This window comes from Triticum urartu, chromosome 7, assembly GCF_003073215.2.
Source record: "Triticum urartu cultivar G1812 chromosome 7, Tu2.1, whole genome shotgun sequence".
In the NCBI taxonomy this organism is placed as follows: Eukaryota; Viridiplantae; Streptophyta; class Magnoliopsida; order Poales; family Poaceae; genus Triticum; species Triticum urartu.
The window spans coordinates 25,092,447-25,099,574 of NC_053028.1; positions in this window are offsets into that span (position 1 = coordinate 25,092,447).

The following is a 7,128-nucleotide window of genomic DNA, read 5'->3' on the forward strand; positions in this document are numbered from 1 at the left end:
GCAGGGTGTATGAAGGGTGCACGGGATGGGAGCAAAAGTTCCCTTCTCGACCCACTTTTGGGTGTTTGGCAGAGTGCATCAAGGGTGCATGAGTCCAAACTAGTGGGTTGACAAAAATACACGAAGAGGAAACAACTATATTGAGATGAGAATGCAACCAAACACACCCACACGCTTTATGCTACAGTGACTGATCTACACCGTCTGAGTTTGATCCAACGGTCATGCTGCGCCGAGACATGGACATGCCCATGCAGAGGGCGCCTAAACACCACCGAAGTCCCTCTGCTTCTCCAGGCGCACGACGTTGGTGATGCAGGGTGCAACCACCCGCAGAGCCTGCTCCCGATCGACGGGAGCCATCTCGTCAAAGACGGCATCCAATGGCACGAATGGATTCCGGTGACGGAGCCCTGAAAGGATTCGCCCGGCAATGGCGGCGGCAGCCCGCAACCCCTCCTTGTCCAGATCAGCCCCCACCATCGCATGGAGATGGCTCAGCTCCTCGGAGACATAGGTGAAGAAGGAGACCAGGTCCGGAAGCCGTAGCTCGTTGAAGTCGACCGGGTGGTCGAACAGGTTTAGCCCGATGGCCGGCATCGTCGCGCTGGCACGACGGTAGGCATCGCGCAGCCGCAACACGTGCGTGGCAACTTGGTTCACCAAGTGGCTGAGGCGATCCTGGACCTCTTCACGATCGGCCCGCTCGCGCTCCAGCCGGCTCCCCTGACGGCCTATCGTATCTCCTGCTTTCTGCAGCAACGCCGCCGACGCCTCGAGCATCTTTGTGGTGGACGCCTGCTGCTTTTGAAGCTCCGTGAACTCCCGCACATAACGGAGGAGCATGGCACTCCTCTCCTCGTTGAGCTCACGGAGCTCCACATCCTTGGCCCTGAGCTCCGCATCCTTGGCATGGAGCTCCTGTGTCAGGAGCCTCACCTCGGACTCCGTGATCTGCTGTGCCGCCATGGCACCAGGTAGAAGCAATGGGAGAGGAAGCAAAGGGGGCGAAACGGCTGAAAGGCAATGCAATCTACGGGAAGGCGGAGGGAGCGGGGAATCTTTTGGATTTCACCACGGTAAAACACCAGTCGACGACTTCTCACATCAGGGAGCAGTGGGTTTTTACAGGCGGAGTCATCGTGACTAATTGCTGCCGCACCTGCTCCCGTCAATCAAAAAATTAAAAATCCTGCCGCGCCTGCTCCCGTCAATCAAAAAATTAAAAATCCTGCCGCACCCAAACACCAGAGAAACGCCGCGGTGGATATTTAAATTTACCTGCCGGCAAGTAGGTAACAAAAGGGGTGAAAAACAAATGTGGCGGCGGCCTAGCTAATCGGTCGAACTAGCCCAACTAGCTAGCCACCGTGCTTCACTGATGTACTCGGCGGGAAAGGTGGTCTTTCGTGATTTGACGACTCATTTAATTGCTTCGGTGCTACGACCGAGGGGGACCCAGAAAACGCGCGGTAGGGCGTCCCACGTCAGGAAGAATATATGCGTGCACCACCCGAAGGACCCCGAAACCACGCGGTAGGGTGTGCCACGTCTCGGCACGGAGGAAAAATGTGCCTGTAAAAATATACTGTATCCCTATCTTCTCTAGTACACCAATTTTCAAACTTTGGATAGCCACCCGCCGTGACGCAGAATCGTTTGCTAGCCATTGATTTCCTCTGCGGGTTGAATCGCCACCGTTTATCAAAGTTGAACCCTACTGATCCAACGGTTATGGTTAGTGGGATTCGCTCCCACGGTTGGGCGCCAAAACAAGGCTGGGATGATCTTTCTAGAGCTTCAAGTGAGCACGCAGCTAGCCTCATATTGTGAAATGTTCCTCTTAATACTCCAGTACACACCAGAAGCATCTAAACACATGTGCATGTAGAGGCTAGCGGCCTATATTAGCAATTTGCTCCTCACATGAATACTGTTGAATGCATGTAGGGAAGTATTTTTTTTCTCAAAAGAATTAGAACATGGTAGAAAAAAAGTGTACGCATGGCAATATTTTTGTTCGCTGAGTGAAATATTCAAAATATCATTATAAATTTTAGATTTAGACTTTACTTTATTTTTCTTAAGGGGACACTAAGTTACTTAAATTGCTGTGCGGTCGACAACAAACAGATGAGATAGAGTTTATGAGAAAACGCTGACTTGAAAGTATGGAAAGATGAAAATTATAACATCAAATTAATTTTACCTATATTATAAGTTTGAATTTGAAAAACTAAAAGATTTCACAAACACGCCCTTATCATTTCTTTTGGAATAAAACTATATGCTCTTTTCTAATGCATTCTTCATATATAAATTCATTGTAGTACTCTAATTTTTATGAGATAGGATATTTACTTTTAATCTAACGTGCAAAGCACGTACAAATTACTAGTCAGTGAACTGGTATCACCATAGAATCTACGGTGTGGGAGCACCTCATACTCTCCCGTGCGAGAAAACATAAGGTGTTATCGCAGCTTGGATGCTACGGTGATACGAGCTTGGAGGTCGTTTGATATGAGATCCAATGGCATCTAAGCAGTCTTTGTGCTTGTAAGCAATGGCCGAACTCTTTTGAGGCTTTTCTGCAAAAAACCATTCGAACCACCGAGGATGTGTTGGGTCACAAATCTAATGCCTCTGAAGAGCTTGTATCACCAAAGCATCTAAGGTGTGGTATGATACGCCCATTTTGCATCATGCTTTTATATCGATATTTGTTGCATTATGGGCTGTTATTTCATTTTATGTCACAATACTTATGGCTATTCTCTCTTATTTTACAAGGTTTACATAAGGAGGGAGAATGCCGGCAGCTGGAATTCTGGGCTGAAAAAGGAGCAAATATTAGAGACCTATTCTGCGCAACTCCAAAAGTCCTGAAACTCCATGGAATATCTTAAAATAAATAAAGAAAAATCCTCGCCAAAGATGAAGTCCAGGGGGCCCACACCCTGCTCACGAGGGTGGGGGGCGCGCCCCCCTCCAAGGGCGCGCCCCCTACCTCGTGGGCCCCCTGGTGGGTCTCCGACGTCCATCTTCTTCTATATGAGGTCTTTCGATGAGAAAAAAATCGGAGGCAACCTTTCGGTACGAGACTCCGCCGCCATGAAGCGGAACCAATATAGAGCTCCGGCAGAGCTGTTCTGCCGGGGATACCTCCCTCCGGGAGGGGGAAATCATCACCATCGTCATCACCAACGCTCCTCTCATCGGGAGAGGGCAATCTCCATCAACATCTTCACCAGCACCATCTCATCTCCAAACCCTAGTTCATCTCTTGTATCCAATTCTTGTCTCAAAGTCCGGGATTGATGCTAGTAGTGTTGATTACTCCTTGTAGTTGATGCTAGTTGGTTTATTTGGTGGAAGATCATATGTTCAGATCCTTTATGCATATTATTACCCCTCTGATTATGAACATGAATATGCTTTGTGAGTAATTACGTTTGTTCCTGAGGACAAGGGAGAAGTCTTGCTATTATTAGTCATGTGAATTTGGTATTCGTTTGATATTTTGATAAGATGTATGTTGTCTAGCCTCTAGTGGTGTTATGTGAACGTTGACTACATAACAGTTCACCATTATTTGGGCCTAGAGGAAGGCATTGGGAAGTAATAAGTAGATGATGGGTTGCTAGAGTGACAGAAGCTTAAACCCTAGTTTATGCGTTGCTTCGTAAGGGGCTGATTTGGATCCATATGTTTCATGCTATGGTTAGGTTTACCTTAATACTTTTGTTGTAGTTGCGGATGCTTGCAATAGAGGTTAATCATAAGTGGGATGCTTGTTCAAGTAAGAACAGCACCCAAGCACCGGTCCACCCACATATCAAATTATCAAAGTCCCGAACGCGAATCATATGAACGTGATGAAAACTAGCTTGACGATATTCCCATGTGTCCTCGGGAGCGCTTTTCCTATTATAAGAGTTTGTTCCGGCTTGTCCTTTGCTACAAAAAGGATTGGGCCACCTTGCTGCACTTTATTTACTTTTGTTACTTGTTGCTCGTTACAATTTATCTTGTCACAAAACTATCTGTTACCACTTATTTCAGTATTTGCAGAGAATACCTTGCTGAAAACCGCTTATCATTTCCTTCTGCTCCTCGTTGGGTTCGACACTCTTACTTATCGAAAGGACTACGATAGATCCCCTATACTTGTGGGTCATCAAGACTCTTTTCTGGCGCTGTTGCCGGGGAGTGTAGCGCCTTTGGTAGGTGGAATTTGGTAAGGAAAAATTTATATAGTGTACTAAAATTTACTGTCACTTGTTACTATGGAAAGTAATTCTCTGAGGGGCTTGTTCGGGGTATCTTCGCCCCGTCCAATAGAGCAAAGAGTTGCTCCTCAACCTAGTGAACCTATTGAAAAGAAACTCCTTTTGAATTTCCTTCGGGTATGATGGAAAGACTGCTAGCTAACTCTTTTACAGGAGATGGAACAAAGCATCCTGATGAGCACTTATTATATGTGGATGAAGTTTGTGGATTATTTAAGCTTGCAGGTGTACCCGATGATGTTGCTAAGAAGAAGGTCTTCCCTTTATCTTTGAAGGAAGACGCATTGATATGGTATAGGCTATGTGATACGAGATCGTGGGACTATAAAAGATTGAAATTGGAATTTCATCAAAAGTATTACCCTATGCATCTTGTTCATCGTGATCGCAATTATATATATAATTTCTGGCCTCGCGAAGGAGAAAGCATCACTCAAGCTTGGGGGAGGCTTAAATCAATGTTATATTCATGCCCCAATCATGAGCTCTCGAGAGAAATAATTATGCAAAGTTTTTATGCTCGGCTTTCTGAAAACAATCGCACCATGCTCGATACTTCTTGTGCTGGCTCTTTTATGATGAAGACTATTGAATTCAGATGGAACTTATTGGATAGAATTAAACACAACTCTGAAGATTGGAACCTCGACGAAGGTAAGAAGTCAGGTATGACACCTAAGTTTGATTGTGTTAAATCTTTTATGGATACCGATATTTTCCGTAAGTTTAGCACTAAATATGGACTTGACTCTGAGATAGTAGCTTCTTTCTGTGAATCTTTTGCTACTTATGTTGATCTCCCCAAGGAGAAGTGGTTTAAATTGAAGGAAATATGCCCTAGAGGCAATAATAAAGTTATTATTTATTTCCTTATAATCATGATAAATGTTTATTATTCATGCTAGAATTGTATTAACCGGAAACATAATACATGTGTGAATACATAGACAAACAGAGTGTCACTAGTATGCCTCTACTTGACTAGCTCGTTAATCAAAGATGGTTATGTTTCCTGACCATGAACAATGAGTTGTTATTTGATTAACGAGGTCACATCATTAGTTGAATGATCTGATTGACATGACCCATTCCATTAGCTTAGCACCCGATCGTTTAGTATGTTGCTATTGCTTTCTTCATGACTTATACATGTTCCTATGACTATGAGATTATGCAACTCCCGTTTACCGGAGGAACACTTTGGGTGCTACCAAACGTCACAACGTAACTGGGTGATTATAAAGGAGCATTACAGGTGTCTCCAAAGGAAGATGTTGGGTTGGCGTATTTCGAGATTAGGATTTGTCACTCCGATTGTCGGAGAGGTATCTCAGGGCCCTCTCGGTAATACACATCACATAAGCCTTGCAAGCATTACAACTAATATGTTAGTTGTGAGATGATGTATTACGGAACGAGTAAAGAGACTTGCCGGTAACGAGATTGAACTAGGTATTGGATACCGACGATCGAATCTCGGGCAAGTAACATACCGATGACAAAGGGAACAACGTATGTTGTTATGCGGTCTGACCGATAAAGATCTTCGTAGAATATGTAGGAGCCAATATGGGCATCCAGGTCCCGCTACTGGTTATTGACCGGAGACATGTTTCGGTCATGTCTACATTGTTCTCGAACCCATAGGGTCCGCACGCTTAAGGTTACGATGACAGTTATATTATGAGTTTATGCATTTTGATGTACCAAAGGTTGTTCGGAGTCCCGGATGTGATCACGGACATGACGAGGAGTCTCGAAATGGTCGATACGTAAAGATTGATATATTGGAAGCCTATGTTTGGACATCGGAAGTGTTCCGGGTGAAATCGGGATTTTACCGGGTTACCGGGAGGTTACCGGAACCCCCCGGGAGCCATATGGGCCTACATGGGCCTTAGTGGAAAGGAGAAAGGGGCAGCCCAAGGTGGCTGCGCCACTTCCCCCTCCCCTAGTCCTATTAGGACTAGGAGAAGGTGGCCGGCCCCCCTCTCTCCCTTCCCCTCCGAGGAATCCTAGTTGGACTAGGATTGGGGGGAGGAATCCTACTCCCAGAGGGAGTAGGACTCTCCTGCGCCTCCCCTCCTTGGCCGGCCAGCCCTCCCCCTTGGCTCCTTTATATACGGAGGCAGGGGGCACCTCTAGACACACAAGTTGATCCACGTGATCTATTCCTTAGCCGTGTGCGGTGCCTCCATGCCACCATATACCTCGATAATACTGTAGCGGAGTTTAGGCGAAGCCCTGCTGCCGTAGTTCATCAAGATCGTCACCACGCCGTCGTGCTGACGGAACTCTTCCTCGACACTTTGCTGGATCGGAGTCCGGGGATCGTCATCGAGCTGAACGTGTGCTCGAACTCGGAGGTGCCGTAGTTTCGGTGCTTGATCGGTTGGATCGTGAAGACGTATGACTACTTCCTCTACGTCGTGTCATCGCTTCTGCAGTCGGTCTGTGTTGGGTACGTAGACAACACTCTCCCCCTCGTTGCTATGCATCACATGATCTTGCGTGTGCGTAGGAAATTTTTTGAAATTACTACGAAACCCAACATAAATATCATCCTCCCATAGAAGTAAAAATAGCTGCACCTATTAAAGTTGAAGAAAAGACTGTCACTTATAATGATCCTATTGTTCCTACTTCTTATCTTGAGAAACCACCTTTCCCTGTTAGAGTAAAGGATCATGCTAAAGCTTCAACTGTTGTTCATAAAAGCAATATCAGAACTTATGTACCCCCTGAGCAAGTTAAAGTAGAACCTAATATTGCTATTGTTAAAGATCTCTTGTCTGATAATATTGATGGGCATGTTATTCAGTTCAATGGTGAAACT